The sequence below is a fragment of the Bubalus bubalis genome, chromosome 11 (assembly GCF_019923935.1).
Source record: "Bubalus bubalis isolate 160015118507 breed Murrah chromosome 11, NDDB_SH_1, whole genome shotgun sequence".
NCBI lineage: Eukaryota > Metazoa > Chordata > Mammalia > Artiodactyla > Bovidae > Bubalus > Bubalus bubalis.
Genome location: NC_059167.1, coordinates 2,359,945 through 2,384,283, shown reverse-complemented (window position 1 = coordinate 2,384,283; position 24,339 = coordinate 2,359,945). Strand labels below are relative to the sequence as shown.

The 24,339-nt window shown below is 49.5% G+C and overlaps 1 protein-coding gene across 8 annotated transcripts in view; it reads right to left on the bottom strand.

The window, feature by feature from the left end:
• The window catches only part of FOXN3 (forkhead box N3), a 437,882-nt gene that overhangs the window by 43,872 nt on the left and 369,671 nt on the right, over positions 1-24,339 (bottom strand). The gene's annotated exons all lie outside the window — the stretch shown is intronic.

Below are 24,339 nucleotides of genomic sequence, written 5' to 3'. Positions count from 1 at the left end.
GCGGTTTTTTCCCCTCTCCAGCTATCACTTCTCCCCACCGACTGGAAGGTCAGCTCCTGCCCAGGCTCCACCAGAAGCCACTTCCTCCTCTAGCAAAGGCCACAGGATTCCTGGCAGCTCCTGCACCAACCCCTCCCCATCCTGGGCAGTTCTCCTGGGAGCCTGGCCCCCACCAGGCACCACATTGCTTGTCCCCACCGACAGCTGAAGACTTCCATTTGCACAGCGTCTCCAACTAGCTCCGTCTTCAACTGGGTGGACGTGCAAAGCCACTTTTCCAGAAGCAAAGAGCCCATCTCGGAGTGACACCGGCAGGTGCGTGAGACTTAGTGCCACACGGAACGCTGGCATCAGTGCCCCAAGGCACAGAGCAACCGCCCGCCTGGCTCTCAACTGTCTTCCTCCCTGAGAACTGGAAGAAGGACAAACTCTGAATGCCGGGCACACGTCTGTATAAATTACGCCGACTCACCAGAACTTCAGAAGGGGCCAGGGAGCCATCGATTTCCCCAGGCCTGGTAGGTGACGACGGCCACCAGTGAGGACAAGTCAGAACTAAACCTCAGCCCGTGCTTTCTATGTACTGCATCGCGCACGCCATCCCGTGCAACAAACCACCATCCTTGTGTTCTCGGGCCTTAGATGATCATTCAGCTGAACTGAAGAAAGCGTTTCCCATGCTGGAATCAGCCACCTCAGCAGAGAGCTGCCCTCAAGCACGGACGAGGACGAGGGGCAGCTGCCATTCTAGACACTGAGCTCTACCCTCAGGTTAACTGCACAGTGGGCAAAGGTCACGCTCTACGCCTGGGAGCGATGCTCAGCATCTCCCTTCGTTTACTTCGAGACAAGTATTCCAAGAACCTGTCTGCAGTCAGGGGATGTGGGTGGGATGAGGGAAGTAAATGAAAAACAAAATAATTTGCCTGTTACAGCCCATGGGCTACACCATCCCCAGAGAGGGATCCCCCATGAGGCTGGAAACAAGCCTGTAGTCAGTAGTGATGGGCGGCTGGGTGAGTGTGGGGGGCGAGGGGCCCAGAGGGGCACGTGCAGCCCCCACCCCGACCCTCTGTGTCTGCACCCCAGGGACCTGAGTTCAAGGGCATGTCAACGAGCTCCCTTGCTTTAGTACAACGGGTTTCCAAATGAACATCAGAGGTAAAGAATGCACCTGCCAATGCAGGAGACCTGGGTTAGATCCCTGGGTGGGGAAGACCCCCTGGAGGAGTGCGTGGCAACCCACTCCAGGATTCTTGCCTGGGGAATCCCATGGACTGAGGAGCCTGGCAGGCTTCAGTCTATGGGGTTGCAGAGAGTCGGACACGACTGAGTGATTAAACAATAACAACAAATCTCTTATGAATGGACTTCCCTCTAGCTCAGCTGGTAAAGAGTCTGCCTGCGATGCAGGAGACCAGGGCTCAATCTCTGAGTCTGGAAGATCCCCTGGAGAAGGAAATGGCAACCCCCTCCAGTATTCTTGCCTGGAGAATCCCATGGACAGAGGAGCCTCGGAGGCTACAGTCCATGGGATCGCAGAGTCGGACATGACTGACTGACTGAGCACATGCTGGGGAGAGGCCTATCCTGACCAGGAGTAGGCCAGAGAAGGAAGGACTTCTGCCTGCTCTCAGCTCCAAGAAAGCAAATATGTTAGCGCTCTGTGGTCACCCTTTCTCAGATGAAGAGTCACAAACATACTACTAAAACCTGAATATTCATCGGAAGGACTGAAGCTGAAGCTCCAATACTTTGGCCTCCTGATGCAAAGAGACAACTCACTGGGAAAGACCCTGATGCTGGGAAAGACTGAGGGCAAAAGGAGAAGAGGGCGGCAGAGGATGAGATGGTTGAATGGCATCAGCGACTCAATGGGCATGAATCTGAGTAAACCAGGGTATGGTGAAGGATAAGGGAGGCCTGGTGTGGTGCAGTCCATGGGGTCGCAAAACAGTCGAACAGGACTTGGCGATTAAACAACAACAGCAACAAAACCTAGTTACTTACCATCTGCTTGGGGTACGTTTTTAAAGAGTGATTTTTGTTGTTGTTGTTTATGTATTATTCGGCTGTGCTGCCCACATGGGGGAGCTTAATTCCCGACCAGGGACAAGCCTGTGCACCTCTGCAGTAGAAGTGTGGTGTCTGAACCACTGGACCGCCAGGGAATCATCTGCTTGGGGTACCTTAATAAACAGCGGAAGGAAACGAACAGGCTCTCTTCCCTACACTCACACACACGACTGCGACGGCGGGCTGACACCATTGTGCCTCCACGGGTCAGTGGGTCCTGGGAAAGCCCAGCTCTTTCTCCATCGGAGACCCGAGTCTTAGACACAGAGGGACCAACGCAGGGAGAAGCGCACTTCCCGCTGGAGTCGCGGAGGCCCTCGTTCCCGTTCAGTCTGCACACGCCGCACCAGAGCCCCGATGTCACTCCTGGGGGACTGGGATGCCCTCTTCATCAGAAACGGTGCTGACTGCCGCTGACCCATCGCCTCCGCGATTCCCCAGGCTGCGGATTCTCGCAACAGGATTACTGGCCACTGAACTCTGTCTGGGCCGTGGTTTTAATGCTCAGCCTTTCATGCTTCCTGGTCTAATCCTCACCCCCAAATACATTAGGGGGAAAAAAGATAAAAGCACATCTGTTGCTTGGTGTGTGTGTGTGTGTGTGTGTGTGTAGTTCTCTGAAACATGTTTATTCAGAAACAACTTACACTACGAAACATACTGATTGAAACAGCAAAACAAAGCACCAATAAAGCACTTGTTTCCTTCATCCTGCAGGTGAACTTTAGCGAACGTCTGTCTCGAAGGTGGCTCCTGAGATGTCCTACACTTTCTATGGCTTGCAAAGAAGGTGGATACAATGAGGAGACCAGAATTCCATTTTCGCTGCCTCATGCTTTCTCAATTGCATACAAAGAGACACTGGCCCCATCCATCCATTGTTGAGAACAGAAAATCTCATGAGGGTGTTAAGAAGTAATTCAATTTAGACACAATTAAATACGGAAATACATGGAAATGTAGATTCAAGATTAAGACCGCAAATACAAGTATCACAGAAATAAAAAGAGTTAAGTTTTCCACCCGAGAAGATTTACACTTAACGCTATGCTACTGGGAGAGAAGTCCTAAAGGAGATACCGACCAGCTGAGAAGGCGATCGACCCTAAGGGTGGAAGATCCCTGCACCTTAAGGCCTGTGGATGGGCAGGGTAGGAATGATTAGTGAAACTACGAAGCAGTGAGCTGACCTTCTGGTGGGCAGATGGGAAACTGGTTGTAAAGACAAAAAAAACAAAAAACAGAAAAAACAAAACAAAAAACCCCCAAAACCAGAAAAAAAAAACAAAAAATAACCCCAGAAGTTTTCCAGAACAATTTTGGGGAACGTCTGCATCCCTGGAACAAGTATTCTGTCTTGAGGCTACGTGGAAGGATCTCTCTTATTTTGGATATGCTTGAAAAAAAAAAAAAAAAGAATTGAGCTCCTTACTTGCCAACCACATGGCATACAAGAGTCAAAGAACCGGTCCATAAAAACACAAAGCCGGTACACCGTGGGACGAAGGCGGCCAAGTGCTGAGGGCAGAGTGGAGCAGGGAAGCAGGCTTGTAAAGGAGGGGAGTCCAGGCCGGAGCTGACTTCCTTCTGCAGATCTCCTGTGTTCGTTCTTGCTAAGCCAGAGCAAGGTTTTCAGCGTTGTGTCTGGGGCGTAATTTGTTTTTGGAAAAACCAAGAGGTGATGATCTCTAGACTGTCTCACGAACAGACCCAGGCAGACCCTGAAGATAAAGTGGATGGAAGCTGAGGGCGGAGTGGGTGGGGTCCATCTGGAGACCACCCTGCCAGCCGCCTGGACAGCAAGGGGTGGGCACCCCCTCGACATTAACTGAGGTCCTTCTCTCTCCGCAGAGGGCACTTCCCATCTTTCAAAAGGGAGAAAAGCTAGAGCGAGTGTGAAACGAGCAAAACCAAACACGGACGCTGGCAAGGAGAGCAGAAAGCGTCTGCTGGGGCCACGGCCGCTATGCAGCACCCGGGGCTTTCTCTCCCCTTTTGGGATGCTTCCAGCAAGGCTGTTGGCCCCTCTTCACCCGGGAGCAGGAGCCCCACCTGGGCCCCGGGTCAGCATGGCAGCTGTCCCCCGAGCCCCGCTTCTGTGCGCTCCGGCCACCAAGGTGCCTGCTGACAGACACTCAGTCCTGCCTGGAAGGCCAGGCAGGCACAAGGGGGCCCTACGGCCACCAGCCTCCCGTCCCCACAGATGGTGACAGCCCCAGAGAGCGTGTGCGTGTGTGATGGGGGCGGGGCATGGAGGAAAGAGGTGAGGACAGAACATGCATTCTAGAAATCTGGGCTTTGGCTTGACTTGTGATGGAGAGAAAAGGCTGGGAAGCCTAACTGTTCCTTCTCTCCCTCTCTGACTCTTTATGTCTTACTGTTTCTTTTTTGTTCCAGCCACGCCATGTGACTTGCGGGATCCCAGCTCCCCAACCAAGAACTGAACCCTGGCGGTGAACGCACTGCGTCCTAACCAGTGGATGACCAGGAAAGTCTGAAGACTGGTTCTCTCTAGGACAAATAAGCTGTTTAAAAAAGGGGTTTTTTTCTCTCTTTTTATTTAAAAAAGTTCTTCATAGCCAACACATTCAGTACAATATTTCCTGAATCTGGCTGATTACGTCAACAAAACAAAACGTCAAAAACAAACAAAACGCACCGTGGTCCCCGAAAGTTACGACACAAGTGGCCTGCGGTGCTGCGTGTGTCGACTGATGGAACGGAGGACACACATGGAAAGCAGGGCCCCCCGCTAAGCAGTGCTCCTGTGACCACTGACCCGCGTCTCCTGCCAGAGGCCGCCCGGCTGTGTCTGAACTCGTGGAGCAGGCGGCACATGGAGCGGCCAGGCAGGGCTCCGCCACTCGAGGACGCCTCTGAAACTGCCACCTGCCTTCCCTGGGAGGGGAAGCGACCTCTCCCTCCCCAGACGCCTAGGGCTCTCCTTACTGTCTCCTGCCACGTGTCAGCTGTCTTCTGCTCGTTTCTGGTACATACGCAGCGTCTTAGCAAAGACAGGCAAAGGGGGTCTGCCCAAAGTTAGTGAGCATTCACTTCCTGGCACAGTGTCTCACTTCTTACACTTACTTGCATTTAGGGAAAAAGAAGGAATTCCTTTTGCCACGGAATTCTTGGAAAGGATGCTTGCTTCAAGAGTGGAAGACGCACCCAGGCCCACAGCTCCTGACAGCAAGCCAGTACGCAGGTGTCTGAGAAGCCGCAGAGGAAGCAGGGAGAACCTGGTCGTGTGTGTCGAGCTGCCAGGCAGGGCTGCCAGCTGCAAAGGCCATGACTGTCCTAGGTTAGCACCCGATCCACAGCTCCCAGTCACGCGGCCCTGGTCCTCAAGAGGCGGACCCTGAAGGGTGTCACATCATTCCTAGGTAAGTGGTCAGTCTCTAGGCTCTGCTCCCTCTAGCACCTCGCGCGTGAGTCAACCACAAAGGCCTCCTTGGGCTGGACACTTCCATAGACTGTGATCTTGCCTGTAACACCGATTTCAAAGGCGGAAGAGACATTATCAGTCTCAGAGGGGCTTCTGAGCAGTTTGTAAACACATCTGAAGAAGCTATAAAGATTATCGAGGTGCTGAGAACTTAGGAGAAAGCCTTAGATCCATAACAAATAGAAGAACTACACGGTTAAAACTGCTGGTGCCGACAGACAGTCATCACTCCCACTTCCCAGGAAATGAAACCAGGGTTTCCTGGAGAGATGGACTCCTGGTCTGGCACAGGAAATACACACAAGGAGCCCAGAGTAACTTGTCATGTCGGAAAACACGACCAAAGTCCACTGGCTGCATGTCAGGACTCACAAAGGACTGGCTGAAGGCCCTCCTATTAGCCAAAGGTGGGGCAGTCTGAGCTCCCTCGGAGGTAGTAACTGCATTCAATTGAAACACATCAAACACGCTTAAACCCAATCATTCATAATAATATTTTAAAAAAACTGAAACTCAACAGGGGGTTCTGACTCATTCTTTGAGAAATGATAAAGAATCAAGCACTCTCTCTCCGTTTTCTGGACGGAGTATGTCTGCATTAACTAAGGAGCTGACGGGGAGATGTTTCTCTGTGGAGAGAGAATCAAGATCATATGTGAAAAAGGGGAGATGAGAGTGTGCATCAGCAAGATTTTACAAGCCCCTGCTGAATTCCTTTATTCTCTTTATTTGTTACCACATAAGCACTGGCAATCAATACCTGCTAATATCACAAGAAAGAAATCAATCAGGCACACTATACACCTGACAAAGGGATCATATCCCACTTAGGAGCCACCTTACTAGAAACCTGCGTTCAGCCCAAACTCGTCAAGCCTTCAGAGCGATGGTCCCCAACCGTGGAGTGACGGTGGCCCCTGGGGACTCTTGGCAATGGGAGATGTTTCGATGGTTCTAACTGGTGTGTGTGTGCGTGTGGGTGTATGTACATGTGTGTGTGCACATGTGTGTGGGTGTGTGCGTGTATGTACGTGTGTGTGGGTGCGTGCGTGCTCTGACATCTAGTGTGTAGTGCCCAGGTATGTTGCTAAACATCATACAATGCACAGGACACCCCCTCACAGCAAAGAATTATCTGACCCCAAACATCCAGGGCTAAGGTTGAGAAACCCAGCTCTCAATGGAACCCCCAATTCACAGAAGATTTAGGGGACCGGGGAACAAGTCAAAAGACAACACGAGATGAAATCAGCAGAATCCAGACTCTGGGAGACAGAAGTCTCGACCTCTACTACACGGGCTGCAGCAAGAAAAAGAGAATCATGGAAGCGAATCTGCAGATTGAAAGAGACTTAAGGAGTGTAGCCATTGACAAGGTATGAACTTTGTTTCTGGATTTGAAAAATAAATGGTTAAAAATGGACTTCCCTGGTGGTTCAGTGGTTAACACTCCACATTTCCACTGCAAAAGGGCACAGGTTTGATCCCTAGTTGGGGAAGATCCTGCACGCAGCATGGTGCAGCCAACCTGCACTTATAGCAACCCTGTAAGCAATCGGGGAAGTAAAACGGCGGAATTACTAGGGCGTTTTCTTTTCCCTGGGTTTCACTGAGATAACTGACACACAGCATTGTAAAATGACAAAGATAAATTTAGCACAATAAATCTAGTTAAATCCACCATCTTACACAGTTACCAACTTTCTCCTCGTGCTGAGAACTTTTAAGATCAAAGAAATTATTATTAAACATTTTAAGGTGTATTATTGATATTGAGGTTGTGCTTTAAAAGTTTCTACCTTGTTGAGATATACACAGAAGTCACGATACCCAGGGATTTGCTTCAGAACTCCCATGACTTGGGGCTGGAAGGCGGTGAAAAATGGGAGAGTCAGATGGAGCAACCTGGCCAGGATCTGATGATCGCCGGGGGAAAGGTAATAGGGGGTCTATTATTATTCTATTGAAATGCTCTCTAATAAAAAGTTGGGAAAAAAAGGTGGCAAAACATACACCAGCCCAACCATGCCAGATGCGGAATATGTATGCTCTTTATTAACAGAAACAGGGCCCACGACACAGAGCTCTGGGTGACGGTGGGTTCTGAGAAGGCCATCGTGGGAGACGGGCTAAGGTCTAGACTCAGGGAAGCTTGATTTCCCTCTTGAACACAAGTTAGATTTGCCCTTCCGCTAGAGCAAGCGTTTAACAGCGGTTAAACCCAACACTTAACCAGCATGATAAAGCACAGCGGGCCAATTTAGTGTGTCTTATGGTGCGGGCCTGGTGGAGGCTGGGGCACGAAAGAGGGGTCAGCGCTCTCCTGACCCCTGTAGACAATTAGCTTATACTTCCAGGCAGGAGGTGCTATTATCTTTAACTCAGCAGGCATAACTGTACACAATTAGAGGTCATAATTACGGCTCTCTCTTTAAAAAAATGTGACCACAGTATCCAAATTGACCTCCTGCGGCAGGGCTGTCCACATGCTGGGAAGTACAGAGAAGGCGGGGGCAGGGGGCCCAGAGATGGGCGGTCAGACCCCCGCACGGTTCTAGGGTCGGGAGACCTGCCTTATCCCCCCACGGAACGTTGATCTGTTTGGGATTTGCTAATTACCGTTTTCCACCCAGACACATTTTATTTCTTTAAATAGACACAGACGGGCCACAGACAAGCCAGAGCGTTATGCTGTCTTTTTGACCACGGGAAAAAGGCAAAGCAACCGTGCAAATTAATATGCCAGTAATTACGTGTGTCTACTGGCTAATTATCCACGTAATAACAGAGTTGAAAAGATCAATTCTGGGTCGCTTTCCCACTTTAGTGTTGTGTGGAGTTGTTGCAGAGACTCCGCTTCACTCCAGAAATTCTGATCTGCTGTTACTTTGTTATGCCTGATAATTGGCCCCGCCTAGCAATATTTCTGGCTTAGGTAGCCCAAATCATCGCAGAGCACAGATCATTTCGCCGAGAAATAAAACCTACCTGGTTTTTCACAAAGTCAAGACTACTCTCAGCTCTAAGCAGAGAGTAATAGGATTTTTGAGCTCAAAGAGACCCTGTAAAGTCACCTGCAGATGAAAAGCCCAAGGCAGGTCCAGACAGAGTGGGAGGCAAATGAGATGGCAGAGAACCACGGGGTGAGGGGCTCACAGAAACCCCTCAGGACCAGGTGGTGGTCAGCACCTCCGTGAGCGCGCACGTCAGTTCCGATGCCCTCCTCCAGCACTGTCAGGTGGCCATCCTTTCCCATAGTCCTTTCCTCAGGAGCGTCTGCTTCTCCACTCTTCACCTGCACCCACTCAATCCTGACAAACAGCCAACTTCTTTCCAACAGTATCTGAAATGCTCACTCAATGCTTGAAAAATTGGAAAGAGAGATAATCTCTTGCTGGCTGAAAAAGGGGACCAGAAATTCTGGAGTCTGCTACAAGTGGTTTCAAAAGGGTGAGACGATGTCAAGCCACAGCATTCACAGCCGAGCCCCGCTTGGAGGCCTGAGACGTGTACTTTTCCACCAAGATACTTCTCTTGAATACAAGAGCCTTGGGAATCAGCGATGGTTCCCTATGTATTTGTAAATGCTTCCTCTATTCAGAAAAGAAAAACTTAAGTGCTATTCAGAGGTGTCCAAAACTCGAGTTTAAATAGAAGAATGATTGCCTTACTGCTTTCATGGGCGTGTCACTATGAAGAAATACTACTTTACTACTGTTTCCTCTGGGTTCAGTAAAAGAAGTTGAAGGAATGGGTCTAAATACATCACAACAAAGGTATTTAATTGGGACTCGTTCCTTTGCATCTCAGTATAAATCACCGCATGATATACTGACACAAACGCACTGATGGAGTTCATCCCACCACTGTGATGAAAAAGGGGGAATGGTTCAGTGGTAAATTCTTCAAGTTTACATTATTTATTGGAACGCTCCATGCTGTTACTCAGCCTAGAAACTACTGTGTTTCACAAGGACTTTTGCAAATTATGCGCCAGGACGTCACGGCTCCAGGACTGTGGTTTGCCTCCACACCTAGTCTACTGTTGCCATTCAAATATCCTATTAACATAAAAGGCTCGGCTCCCTAGAGCTTTGGTTTACTGCTTAGCAAATCGATGTCCACCATATTTATCCCTAAGTGCTATCTGCTGCATCAATTTACACAAACAAATGACAAATTGAATGCCATCATTTGCTATTTCAATCAAAATTTGAATCTGAACCCCACATTTCGTTTAGCTACTTTTTGGCCCTGGCATATGGGGCAGCCTCAGCACTGAGAGACTGAAAGGGTTAAAAACACAGGCCGTAGGTCAGCCCCGTCCTGTGAGGGTGATCAGACTGCACGTTTCAGAGGAAAAATGTTCCTTCTACATTGTAAAATCTTGGCATCTGCTGAGCAGCAAATCGAGCTCATTTCGTTTTGCTTTATTTTACTCTCAAAAGGAACTATACAGTCTGGACTGCAGAACACAATTAATTTCTACGTTTCTTCCCATTCTCTGGCTGCCTATTTTCTCCATCAAAGCCATTTTGCCAAAATACAAAAACCCAAATAGACTAGCTAATGAATCCAAAGTGGATTTAGTTTTATTGATTCCATTTCCCATAAAACTGTTCATTTATCTCTTTTTCTTTATTTCATTACCTTGCATCTGGAATATACCGTGGCCCACCAAACCAGCGGGTGCCATTCTATCTGTTTCTCTCGGCAGAGTTTGGGGGTGGAGAGAAGAAAGCCTGAACTTGAAGCAATTCTGGAGATTAAGCTCCCCAAGAATATTCACTTTTATCACAATCTTCATGTACCAAAGTGGCTGAGTCATCTTGGTCGTGCTTATTAACTAAAGGTAATAGGCAAGATCCTAATTAGAGCCTCTGTGTACGAAGCTGCACGAACCAGTTCTCTCTCTGGGAATGCGGACAGGTGGTTCTCAAGCCCCACGACAGGATTCCATGCGCATCCTGGGGCCTGACCTGCAGCATCCTGGGCTCCTGGTGACCACCCAGAAAAAAGCAGAAAAGGCCAAAAAATAAAGTCTGCTACTGTTTCCACTGTTTCCCCATCTATTTCCCATGAAGTGATGGGACCAGGTGCCATGATCTTAGTTTTCTGAATGTTGAGCTTTAAGCCAACTTTTTCACTCTCCTCTTTCACTGTCATCGAGAGGCTCTTTAGTTCCTCTTCACTTTCTGCCATAAGGGTGGTGTCATCTGCATATCTGAGGTTATTGATATTTCTCCCGGCAATCTTAATTCCAGCTTGTGCTTCTTCCAGCCGAGTGTTTCTCATGATGTACTCTGCATGTAAGCTAAATAAGCAGGGTGACAATATACAGCCTTGATGTATTCCTTTTCCTATGGAACCAGTCTGTTGTTCCATGTCCAGTTCTAACTGTTGCTTCCTGACCTGCATTCAGGTTTCTCAAGAGGCAGGTCAGGTGGTCTGGTATTCCCATCTCTTTCAGAATTTTCCACAGTTTATTGTGATCCACACAGTCCAAGGCTTTGGCATAGTCAATAAAGCAGAAATAGATGCTTTTCTGGAACTCTCTTGCTTTTTCAATGATCCAGTGGATGTTGGCAATTTGATCTCGGGTTCCTCTGCCTTTTCTAAAACCAGCTTGAACATCTGGGAGTTCATGGTTCACATATTGCTGAAGCCTGGCTTGGAGAATTTTAAGCATCACTTTACTAGTGTGTGAGATGAGTGTGTGTGGTATTGTATTATCAGAATTCAACAATTCACTAAAATTGTGTGCGGCAGACTCTGGACTGCTCAGCATCTATATTCCATTGGCTTTCTAGCTGAAGAGGTTGGAAAGCTAAAATTCTTCATTTTCCAGATTCCCTTGCAGCAAGGGCTCTTGGTGTGAATTCAGCTCTGCCAATTAGATGCAGTCAGGTTGGTGAGGTGAGACCCCTTAGCTGTCCGAGTGGACACATAGGAACAGAGACACTGGGTCTTCCTCAAGTGGCCATCGGCGTCCATTCTAAAGTGCCCTCCTTGGGTACTGAGAGGCAGCTGCAGGGCTGGCAGTGTCCCTGGGTCACGGCGGGAGGCGTGCACTGCGGGACGGTGGCTTTCCCCGTGGCTGGTTCTGCAGGATCTGGGAATCATGCCTGAAGGGCCAGTCAAGACTCCCCTCCTCTGGCTGTTTCTACCATTTGGCCGGCCAGCCCACTCCAGTCTTCTTGCCTGGAGAATCCCAAGGATGGGGGCGCCTGGCGGGCTACAGTCCACGGGGTCGCAGAGTCAGACATGGCCGAGCGCGCGCGCACACACACACACACACACACACACAACGCCCTGTATGGCCTCCCTTTCTGCTTCAACCGCCAAGAACACTTGCCGTTCCTCGCTCTGTCTCCCAAACCACAGGACCGGAAGCTCACGGATGAGAACCCGGGGAGCTGTCAGCCTCCATCAGAGCAATGGGAGGACAGCTGGGCTGGTCAGGTTAGCCCGAGTCTGAAGCAGGACAGGTGGGCTGGACAGGTTAGCCCCAGTCTGAAGCAGTTACCTTCTGCAGCTCTGTCTAAAAAGATAAGCGAACACACTCAGATCCCTTTAACTGACATAACTTCCAGGAGACACTCAGAGGTGGCCGACACTTCTCCAGTTATATGAGGGCGGGGGGACCTGCTCACTCACTTCTTTCTCTGGGCATAGAGGTACCTCCTGGGCATGCTCCTGGCCACCCAGGCAAGCCACTAGGCACCCTCCACCCACACGGTGTCTTCTGAGGACCAGGAAAACTCTGGAGTGCTGGGGTCCAGCCCCGGTGAATCCAGGGAATTCAAAGCGGGGACGGCGTTGGCGAGGATCAGGAAACAACTGCTTAATTAAACATTAAATAAGGATATAAAGAGTGGTGAAATAAGGATAGCTCAGCGAAGAAATCCAGTGGAGAAAAGAGGCTGAATAAAATTTCAAAGCAGGGAATTTACGTCACCTACGAAGGCCGCAGGTGTCCTCCCGTTCTCCCGAAGGAGAGGAGACACTAAGGCCTCCCCGGTCAGATCTTAGAAGCCCAGGCAAAATTAGTAGGCTTGACGAGCTTCCCCACCTCAGAGGAAAATTCAGCCAGAAGATGAGAGAAAGAACGACATGGGGAGACCAAATTTCGGTGAACAAAAGGGCGTACTTTATTTTCCAAAGTAGTTTTATACCTTAAGTTGTGCATAGAGGATAATGGGGGAAGGGGTAGAGTCATGCAAGGACAGCAGTTCCTGATCCTTATCGAAGCCAGGCTTTCAAACTTATGTGCAAAAGTTTAGGTGAGTTACATCATCTTCTGGCCAGGAGGCCTGTTAACATTTTAAGAAACTTATTTTTCTCTAAAGGTGATTATTCTAAAGTCAGGCGCCAGCCTCCAAAAGCATTAGATAAAGTTGCATTCCTATAGGGCAAAGGTGTGGTGGGCTAAATCAAGAAAAGAATTAACTCAAGGGTCCAAGGTTACAAACATTAAAGCTACTACTTACATTTCTATACACCAATTATATCAATCAATACACTGCCAGGGACACAGTAGGTAAGGGATATGGAGACTTAGCAGCAAACATTAGCCCCAAAACTGAAAAACCCTTCACCAATACAATTTCTAATCAATCTTTTAACTGCTCAAAAGAATCTGTATTTACACAGTTTAGAACATCTCATGCCTCTCACAGCTGGGAGGCTCTGAACAATCACATGGGGCCGGAAAAACCGATTCAGGCAGGCTAGAGGACTTCCAAAGGAGTTTGTAGGTTGAAACACTGTCACACCTAGGAATTATTAACTGGAGCTGGAAGTTAACTCTTTTTTCAGAGAGAGGTAGTGGGGGACAGCCCCCTGTAAAGTCAGAGGTGTAGGTGAGAGTACAAAGCAGAAAGTAGGCAGACTCTGGTTTTGGGGGTAGATGTTCGAGAATTTCCAGGGGGACTCCTGAGGCTCGATCCCGCCTTTGCGTGTGCCGAGCCCCCTCCTCATGCCCTTTGCCACGGGCGGGGCTCCTCACTCCGGCCCCACACTGGAGCAGATCAGGGTCGTGGCTACACACCCAGCGCCCCCGCCCCTCCCTGCCCTGCACGCAGCACGGCCTTGAGACAGCCTCAATCAGCACTGAAGCCCTGCTTCCCACCGAAGGCCCTCTTAGAAAAGGGCACGGCTGTGTGGATGCGTGCACCTGGCATTCGGTTCTGTTTGAGGCACTATTTCTTACCCCTCTCGCAACACGGCATTACAGATCACCCTTGTTCTCAGAGCCAGGCACCTCAGTGGGATGTGCGCGTGTCCTAGAAAGGAGTGCGCTGTGTACACCACGTTTTCCCTGTTTGCTCTCCTTGTTAGGGAACTCAGGGCTGGGTTTTGAACCAACCGCTGTCATTCTCTTGGCCTAGACTCTTGAAGTATAGCCCCTAGGAATGCCCCTCCCTTTCTTTCCTTCCCAATATAGCTACTTAAGTCTATTTATTTTGATGTGGACCATTTTTAAAAGTCCTTATTGGATTTGTTACTATATTGCTTTCTGTTTTATGTTTTGGTTTCTTGACTGAGAGGCAGGTGGGATCTTAATTTCCTGACCAGGGATCAAATCTGCACCTCCTGCATTGGGAAGCGAAGTTTTAACCACTGGATCACTGGGGAAGTCCCTGTAGAGCTACTTTTAAAAAATTGATATTAGGGACTGCTCATATGTTGCTTCTTGCGCTTTTACCATCATAAATCATCTCTCTTCTGTTTTTAGGAACAGGGGAGGCACACATAAATAAAATATTTGCTTTGGGCAAGCCACTGGTCTGAGGATAAGATCCTGCTGGCTCATGTAAGTGAGGAAAACTAAAGAGGGATAATGGGTAAGACCCTTTCTCTTTTGTTCTAGAGGAGACAGGAAGACTGCCACCCTGAGACAACTGTGTTTCTAGAAAAGAAGCAGCCAATCCCAAAACCTGTGATGTAGCTGCTCAAGGGCATAATTTATTAGGCTATTTATTGGTGCCTCTAAATTTTATCCTCGGTTTGACAATATTGAGGAAGACCGCGCCACACTGCACTCTCTTAACTCGCAGGTCTTTCCTCAGGGACTGTCTCATAGATTCTTTTTTTTTTAATGTAGACAGATGTTGGCAGGGTGGTTTTCTTTTTAAGTCTTTGCTGAATCTGTTACAATATTGCTTCTGCTTTACCTGTTCGTTTTTTGGCCCTGAGGCGTGGAGGATCTTCCCTCCCTGACCAGGGATCGAGCCCGTGTCCCCTGCAGTGGAAGGTGGAGTCTTAAGCAGCGGGCCACTAGGGAAGTCCCTCTCACGGATTCTTGAAGAGTGAAAAATGAAGTCTCTTGGGGGCAACAGGCAAGCACAAAAGGAGCAAACCGTTGGGGAAGAATTTAGAAAATCCGCCAAGTTAACAGGCCAGCGTGGACACTCTCCCAACCCCGAGGAGGCATCTTCTCTGTCTTATCTCCCAGAGTCGGCACAGGCTACTTAGCTTCTTATCTGTTAAGGAGGGAGATTTCTTATCTGTGAATTATCTGTGCGAGTGCCCAGCAGGGCCCAGGCCCCGGGCGGCCCGCCGCGGCTTCCAGGCCGGGCAGAAAGAGCCTCCGCGCCGCGCCTTCGTGTGCGGTCAATCTCTCCACATCTGTTTGCTCGGCTGCCGGGTCATCTCACCGGCAAAAAAACTGGGCAGCGGCCTGCGGGCCCGCGCGGGGCCGGACGGCAGGCGGCGCGGGGCGCGGGCGGCCAGGCCGGGGCCGCCCTCACTCGGCGGGGCGCGCGGGGCTGGACCCGGGCGGGCGCCCCGCCGACCGCGCCCCTGGACTCGCCCCGACGACGACCCACCCCGTCTCTGGGTTTTGTCAGACTTTCTCCCTCAGCCCAGTGGGGACCAAGGAAAGCGAAACCCTTCTAGCTAAGCAGAGTATTTTCTTAAAAAAAAAGACAACACACAGGCTACAACTAGCTCCTTGGGAGCATCACAGCTCCATTTTCTGATCCCTATCAGAGGGCCAGACGCTGTTCCCACTGTAAAACTGTTTATCGGGTGAGGTGAGCCAAGCCGAGCCCTTTTAAAAAAGCACGAGAATTAAAAGAATGTACCTTCGGATGGCTAACAAAAATGGGATAAAGGACGGTGAGGGTAGTGTGGACTATGGAAAATCATTTTGCGAGGCCTCTAAACCAGAGAACACAGGACTGGTGGGTTAATTATGTAATTAAACTGCACTCAGCGGTGGGCAGGGTCTTCTATCTTTCAAAATTGAAACTAGTAAGTCAAGCTTTCACTGAATACACTTTATAGAGATTCTCTTTGGGGACTGCGCCCAATTTTTCCTGTTTGGATTAGACTTTTTCTTTTTTTATTTAAAGGGCTGCTTTGCCAATTTGGCTTTTAGTCTCCAGGATAAAACAATCAAACCCCCCTTCCCCTTCCTCAAATACATTTTTTTGCTTTATTTCTTCAGAGTTAGAAGAACAGATTCTTTTGGGGGGTGGGGGCAGACAGCCAAAGAAATATTGCAGCAAGGTATCTGACTTCTTTACAGACACACATGCTTCCTGTTTGATTTTAGTTTTCAAAAGCAGAACAATTTTTACATCATTATATAAAGGCCTTCCACTATTTAAAATGTCAGTGCTAAATTAATTTTATACCCGCAAGGCACACTGCATCTGACCACACTGGATTCTACCCACTTAATAACATGAGAGAAGATCTTGGACAAGAATTTAGTGAAAGGAACAGTAAAAAAAAAACCCAAAAACTCTCAGTCTAGAACAAGAATTTTAAAGTCCATTGTTTGTGGAAGCTTGGCTTTGTTTTTTCATAGGGCAAGCCCCCAGCTGTTTACCGTCAGCCCAAGTGCAGAAGGAAAGTGGCCTCTGTTACACGGCAGTCAAGAGAATCTGCTGGACTGAGGCCTACAGTGACGTGTGATACACAGGCTGGCTGGTGGCGGCGAGACGGCTGAAAAACCCAGCGACCGCTGTCTTAAAATTTCAGCAGCTGGGCAGACGTGGACATCATAATACAGTGGGTCCCTGTATCTAAAACTGTTCATTCACCCTGAAGACAGGCTTCTTAAGAAGTAAGAAGTAGAATCTTCTTAAGAAAAAGCTATCTCAGTTCCTCTTGAAAACGTTTGTTAATTTGCTGAGAGTTGCTGCAGAAGCAACATGAGCAGTGGGACATGTTTGACAACGAGCAGGAAGCTCAGGGGGTCGGCCAGCGCCTTCCGTCACCAGGCACACTGGGGCGGACTCGCCTCCGCTGATACGCAGGTTGGTTAACAGGCATTTATACGGGATTTAGTGTGAACAGATGCTCGAGTAGTTTACAAGTGGTGTGCGTGCGTAGCGGGCACCAGAGAAAACATAACAAAAGGCATTATGTCTTGATGGGGTATAAGCTTTCCGTCATCCCAACTGGATAAAAAAACAAAACCAAAATTCTTTAAAACGCCAACATTTTACCCAGGGGAGATAGGCCAACGGGAAAACCATCTTGGCACATAAGGTATTTCTTACATACATTGCAAATACATTTCGAATGTATTCAGGACACCACTTCTCACCCCTAACCCTGTGTTCACCAGCTTCTGCGAGAACCTCAGGAATGACCTTCAACCAGGTCATCGCCTTGAGCTCACCCCTGGCTAAGGCCACTGTCCACGTGGCACCAGTCTCAAGAACCCCTTTTCCTTCTGCACCTCTGCCAACCTCTGCCAGCGCTTCTCCACCCTGTAAGAAGCGGCCCGACCTTCCCTCCGGGCACTCACAGCCAAATGCACTGCCCCTGTCACCGAGGCTGCCAGCCTGGGAACCCCCCATCCTTCCTTCCTGGGAAAACTACCCATCCCTTAATGCTGTTCCCTGTCAGGCAGTGTCGTCATTGGATCCGCTAGCACTGTGGGGCGTTCAATCTTCATGAACTGCAATCAAGCCAGACGCTTCCTGAGGGCCAGGGGGGTTCAAGTGGCATCTTACTATCTTTTCTATTTATCCTTCTCCAGGCTTGATCTTTTCTGTGCTAGTTTTAAGAGAACACCTTCAGTTAGCTGAGCAAATAAGATGTGCAAGTCCTGGAAACTGCTCAAAGGGAGAGAGTATTTCAGGAAAAGGACAAGAAAGAGTGTGAGACCTCTACATGGACTGTTGTCTTCCTTACCCCCAAGGGCCGGTGAGAAGGGCACCCGGAAGTCTGAGTCCTGGTGCCGACACACGTGGGTTCTCCTTCACCACTGCTGTGTGACTCTGGGCAAGACACCCCACCTCTCTGAGCCTCACTTTCCCTTCCAAAGGGAACCCTATACCCTAGTTCATGGAGTGGCTGCTAAGAATTAAATGAAAACTATGGAACAAAAACACATTAAACTTTTTGTGTAGTTGCTTTAGGAATCCAAGCTTTCCATTTCCACCAGTCCATCCCAACAAACTATCCATGGAAACAAAGCCCAGCCCTGTAAGCTCTGAAGTGACCTGTACCCCCTCCCCTGGGTGAACCTCTCCCCTGGGCTGAGCTGGTAGCCACACTGTGGGTCTGGCTCACTAAGCTGGTGGCTCCCCAAGGTGCCAATGCACTCAGGGAAAATGAAGCAAACATCTGTATTCTATTTGCTAATGAGCAATCATCATTTGTACCTTTCTCCAGCCTGGGATTCAGCTGCCTAGAATACTAATGCCATTAAACATTGGAGTCTTTTTTTTTTTTTTTTTTTTTTGCAACATACACACTCATTCAGCAAAACCTGGTTTAACCCACTGACACGGGTTTGGTTCCTGGGATTCCCTAACTGTGTCTGGTTGGTCCCGCAGCTCTTGTTCCCGCTCTGCCCCGCCTCCCCGCACCTGAATGTTTGGGTGTTTGAGTGTGGCTTGGGAGCCAGGAAACCTGAGCGGTCCCAGACTTGCCTTTTCAACTGCCTCAGTGGAAACAATGAGACACGACCATGGACCTTTCTCTTTTAACTTAATTTTTAATCACACGATTAATACAAGAATGGAGCTGCTTATTTTTGAAATCAGGCCATTCTGAAAAAGATCACCCGATCTTACAGCCTCGCCCCTTCACTGAATGTGACATTTCCTTGGTGTGTTATCTGTCTAGAACTTTTCCTCTGCAGACAAGCAGACAAGAATCTGTGTCTCTCAAAATGATAGTGTTGCTGTCTTAGATAAATGCAGACAGGCTTACAAATCGCTTTGCAATGTGCTTCTTCCATTCATTCACTAGTGAGTCCTGGCCCCTTTCCACCTAGGATACAGAGGGATGCAGTGCGTGCCTTTCGCTGCTGCGGAGCTTATTTCAACACGTCCCTGGAAATGGCCATTTATTTAGATTGTTTCCAATTTGGGGCTTTTATAAGGAAAGCCGCAGTACACACAGGAGGGACAGGCCCTCCGGGGAATGCGTCCTAAGGAAACTTTCTGGGCCTCGCTTTCCCGTCTGTAAAGCAAGAAGGAGGCCTGCACAGCCTGTAGTGACTGTACCCGCAGTCAGCGTCGTGTCATTCGCGGCAAAATCCTAACAAGGCTGTGTTTCCAGCATGAAGGTGACTCCAATCCAGCCCCGGCTAAGACTCCTCCAAGGTCTTCCATACTCTGAGCTCACTCTTTCTTATTTTCTGCTTTTATCGAACACATCCAGTTGCTCCTAATCCTACACCTTTGCTGACTCCTTCTCATGACTAAGAAATTCCTGCCCCTCCTTAATACTTGACAGGTATCACTGGAGGAGCTCAGAGATTGTAACTTGCACGGACCTGCACCTCTGGGTGAACGCCAGCCCCCAGGGAAAGGTTGCGTCTGTCTGTCCATCACCACAGCCCAGGAGCCGGGAGCCATTCCCCTCACCCAGTGGGCTCTCATCAAACAGCTGGTAGATGGATGACTGTTTTTAACACTTTGGCCTTCAGCTAGGACTTTGAAGTCCCAAGCTAGGGGCTTCCCTTGTGGCTCAGACAGTAAAGAATCTGCCTGCAATGTGGGAGACCCAGGTTCAATCCCTGGGTTGGGAAGATCCCCAGGAGAAGGAAATGGCAACCCACTCTAGGGTTCCAGCCTGGGAGGCCTGGCGGGCTGCAGCCCAGGGGGTGGCAAAGAGTTGGACAGGCTGAGCGATTTCTCTTCCACATGAGCTAGGAGTGTAGTCTGGGGTGGGGTGACTTAAGCTCTCTTCACCTTTGTCTCCTCAGCTGGAAAACGTGAAACAGCACCTCCCTTCCCTACAGGGCTGCGGTAACTTGGTAACTGATATTCCTTCTGATCAATGGGATGTTTGGGCCGCCCCTGAGAGTGCAGGCGGGGCAGTGCTGGGATGTCTGAGCTGGATATGCCGGGGCTGAGTGCGGCAGAAGGCTGGGCTGGGGCCCATGTCCCTTACCGTGCTGAAGCTCTGTGGACAGTCTACTCTCCTGTGTGTTACGACAACGGATAATCCCATACTGGTAACAACTTAGGAGTAAACGTTTGACCTGCTTATTTCGCTTTTTGCAAGCAAAGCTTTCTCATCTAGCTTCAAAGTTCTTTCCTTCTGTCTTATCAGCTCATTTTTCTTCTTCATTCTGCACCCCTGAGCCCAGTGGTTCCTCAGGAGGGGCCAGTTCCCTGCATGCATGTAGGGCCTTCCTCGGTTCCATTTCAGATCATGGAAGGGATGGAGCAGTTGAGAACACAGGCTCTGCGGCCAGCCCCAGCATTTACCAGCAGTGTGATCTCAGTCAGGATGCTTAGCCCCTGCGTGTCAGGTCCCTCATCTGTCAAATGGGCTGTGGTGAGGCCTCGATGAGCTGATGCGCATGAAGCAGGCACGAGAGAGGGGCCTGGCACCAGAAGTGCACCACCACCACCGTCCAGACCAAGCGTGTAACCCAAGCGCCGTCCCCGTGAGGGCCGGCCGCGTGAGCTGTGATGGATTCTTCTCGACTCAGCACACACAACGACTCTTTCCACACTCCCGTACCTACTCCACACCTAGGTGAGTCCACAGGCTACACGAGGAGGAGGAGGATACAGCCGTGACGGGGCAAAAACGACTGACCAGACCCGGATGGTGCCCTGCCACTGGCTCCCTCTGAAACCCACCCAGGCAACTGCACAGCAGAGGTCATCTCACAGGAGTTCCCATCAACTGAATCCAACATACACGCTAAGAGATGGAACAGGTCACTGGCGACTCCCCCGGAAGAGGGCTGAAGCACCAAACAGAAGGCCAGCTTCAGCTCAGACGCTTCTCCAGAGGGCTGGTCTCTCAGGCTCTCACAAAACGTGATAATGACTGAAACACGACCCAGGGAGGCCTGCCCTGACAGCAAGGAGAAAGGCGGAGGTTAACCACGGTCCCTGCAGAGAAGCTGAGGGAGCAGGGCCGGCGACAGGCAGTGAGTTCAGGGGGCATTCAAAACACAACTTAGGTTTATACCAGGGGCTGAGCGGTAAAGAACCTGCCTGCAGTGTGGGAGACCCAGGTTCAGTCCCTGGGTTGGGAAGAGCCCCCGGAGGAGGGCATGGCAACCCACTCCAGTATTCTTGGCTGGAGAATCCCATGGACGGAGGCGCGGGCGGGCTACAGTCTATGGGGTCGCAAAGAGTCGGACACGACTGAGCCACTGAGCATGCATGTGTTTTTACACCAGCAAAAGGCACAACGCTCTCAACCGAAGGCAGAAGCCCCTGTGTGGAGTGTAAGCCCAGGGATGGTGTCACGGCTTCTCAGCACTGTCATTGAGAAAAGAAAAAAAAATAGCATGATTTTTACTGTTCGAGAACAAACACGGCGCTAACGATGATGGGTTTGTCAGAACTGGAGCTCTGTTCCGGCAAAGCCTCAGTGCCAGTGTTTCTCCTTTCTCCAGGACGGTGTTCTATTGCTATGACAACCAGTAACATTCCGCACACCACAGAGCACTGTATCATGTATCGCCATGGCAGAAAAGAAATGCCACACTGTACTTAAAAGCCACCTTCTCTCTCTCCCTCCCTTTCAACGTCTGTTATCACTCCCCATGCATTATTCACTGTACCACATAATATATAACCTTTAGTTACAGTCAGATTCATGATATACGGAGCGAAAGCCAGCAAGTCTCGCAAATCCCTTAACGTTTTATAACTAACAAATGATAACTGAGCTGTGTTATTCTGGTTTAAACACAGTTATAAAGAACTAGCTTTTTACCAGCTTCCTCGTTGGCTCTGGAACCTCTGTTCAAACATTTTACAAATGTTTGTTTCATGTAGCAGGAACTCAGTCACATTGCTGGGAAATAAGCATTCTCTCTCGGGGAGTTTTTTAAAATACATGAAGCACCGCCTCTGGGTGAAATATCTTTTCTTTTCATTTTAACTCTTTTAACAAAACTTAAAAAATTATATCGCACCCTTCCCTGTCTACACAGTATTCTCCTGAGGACTGAGTTGTCACCATGGAAACGCACCACTGGGCATTGCTGTCACCCAGGCTGCCCTCCTGGACCGACGTCACTTGTGGAGTGGCTGGCCGGGGGCTGGGAGCTGCGGCAGCCAAAGATGAGGATCTGCAGGGCCACGTTAGTACCAGCATTAGGGTCATACCTCGTTTCATTGCGCTCTGCAGATACTGCGCTCTTTACAAACTGAAGGTCTGTGGCAACCCTGCATGGAGTAAGTCTATCAGTGCCCGTGTTTTCCAGAAATATTTGCTCCCTTCGTGCGTCTCTGTCGCATTTTGGCAATTCTTGCAATACTTCCAGCTTTGTCATGATTATTACACTCTCTATGGTGAGCCGTGATCTTAGATGTCACTCCTACAACTTGCTGAAGGCTCAGAGGATTGTCAGCATTTTTTAGCATAAAGTATTTTTTAATTAAGGTGTGTACATGGTTCTTCCAGACACAATGCTACCACGCACTTAACAGACCACAGAATATTATCAACGTAGCTTTCACATGTGCCGGGAAACCAAAACATGCGCGCGGCTCACTTCAGCGTGCTATTTTCTTTACCGCGGTGGCCTGGAACCAAACCCACCAAACCGTCTTCTCAGGTAGGCCTGGATACGAAGAGCACGCACAGTCCCATAGGGTTTCGAGGTCTTGGGACGCTCATGGAAAGACGTGTGCTTATATTAAAATTGAGAAAATGTGAAATCCATTCTGGAGCCAGCCAGAGGGTGGGGGACACAGATTTCAGTGAGTGGACAGGAGATTCGGTGATGCGTGCCTTAGACAGGAGGGGTGTGGGGAAGTGAAGCCCCGGCTTCACCGGGCGGCCTCCTTTATGAAGTGACTCTAAGGAGGGGCTGAGCCCGGCGCTCAGGAGCATCAGTGTCCACGCAGTGAGTGCGGGCTGACACTCACTATCATCAGGAAATCCCAGGGAGCTGAGAAGACAGACCTCCCCACCTCTGACAGTCACAGAGGAAGGCTCACAAGTGTCTGAGGTGACCTCAGAGGACGGATAACTGTTCTTGAATGAAGTAATAAGCATCTTCTCTCCCTGTCCCCTTTTTCTTTTTTTCTTTTAAAGAAGATGTAGATAGCTGCTTTTTTAAAAAACAAAAAACAAAAACCTTCTTATTTGAGGGCAAAAAAGTTCAGTCAGGAATATCTGAACAATGGCATGTGGCCTTATTATCTCTGCAGGGGGAGAAACCATTTGGGCTCTAATTAAAAAAAAAAAATGTGCAGAGGGAGCCAGATCCGCTCTGCTCCTTTCAGTAAACCTAATGATCATCATGGTTCCGACCCAGCCCCATTCTGAATGCAGCCTTCCCCCGTCGTGCGCAGGACCCAGGTGGGAAGGAAGCGGCACTGGGCACTCCTGGCAGCCAGCCTCAGGGGGAGGAGCGCTCTGGGCGGGGTGGGTTCAGAGCACGGACCCCGCTGCCCACAGACGGCTGTGGGGACCAGGGGCAGGACCTCCCGGGAGACGTCCAGGCGACCAGTCGCTGAGGGCTCCCCTGGAGTTGGGGGCCTGTCTGTCCATCTTTGCAAACCTCTTTAAGTAAGAGAATCAGTCGCTCAGTCATGTCCGGCTCTTTGCGACCCCATGGACCATAGCCTGCCAGGCTCCTTTGTCCGTGGGATTCTCCAGGCAAGAATACTGGAGTGGGTTGCTATTTCCTCCTCCAGGGGACCTTCCCCACCAGGGATTGAAACCAGGTCTCCCTCACTGCAGGCGGATTCTTTACACTCTGAGCCACCAGGGAAGCCCCAAACCTCTCTGGGGTAGAGAAAATTTAGACGGCCTAAGGCTGGCTCTGTGCTTGGGGCAACCTCCAGGGGCCTCAGACTGCTTCCATTTTCTCTCCCAAAGCTGCCAGAAGCACCCGCGAGGTCCCTCCAAGAAGCACCGGAGCAGTTCCTCCCCCGGACAGTCATGAGGGAGGGGGGGCATGGCTGGATGCTGGTGAACAGAAGCTTCCAAAGATCCCTGATGTGTAGAAGGTTCTGGAAGGCAGAGGGGAGGGTGTCGTTCTTTTCCTTCTTGGACAATGTGAGTGAGCACTTTTAAATACAAAAGAGATTCAGAATAAAGCACAAAAATATTTAGGAAGACTAGATCTGTCAAATCTTTCTTCTTAAAAAAAAAAGAAACCAATGCAGATCCAGTATTTTAAATATTTGTTACAATTAAGAGAATTAGGCTGCAAAAAATAACGATCAGCTTTGAAATATCAACTTAAAATGTGGAATTAACCAGTTTAGACTTTGATTTTAAGTCAAAATCTCACTGAAGTCATAAACAGTAGAAGAAAACTTAAGAGACCATAAGGTGTAACATACTCATAAGCCTAATTAGATTTATAAGAATTGCTTAAGTGCTCTGGGAGGCCTGTTTGTTGAGTCAGG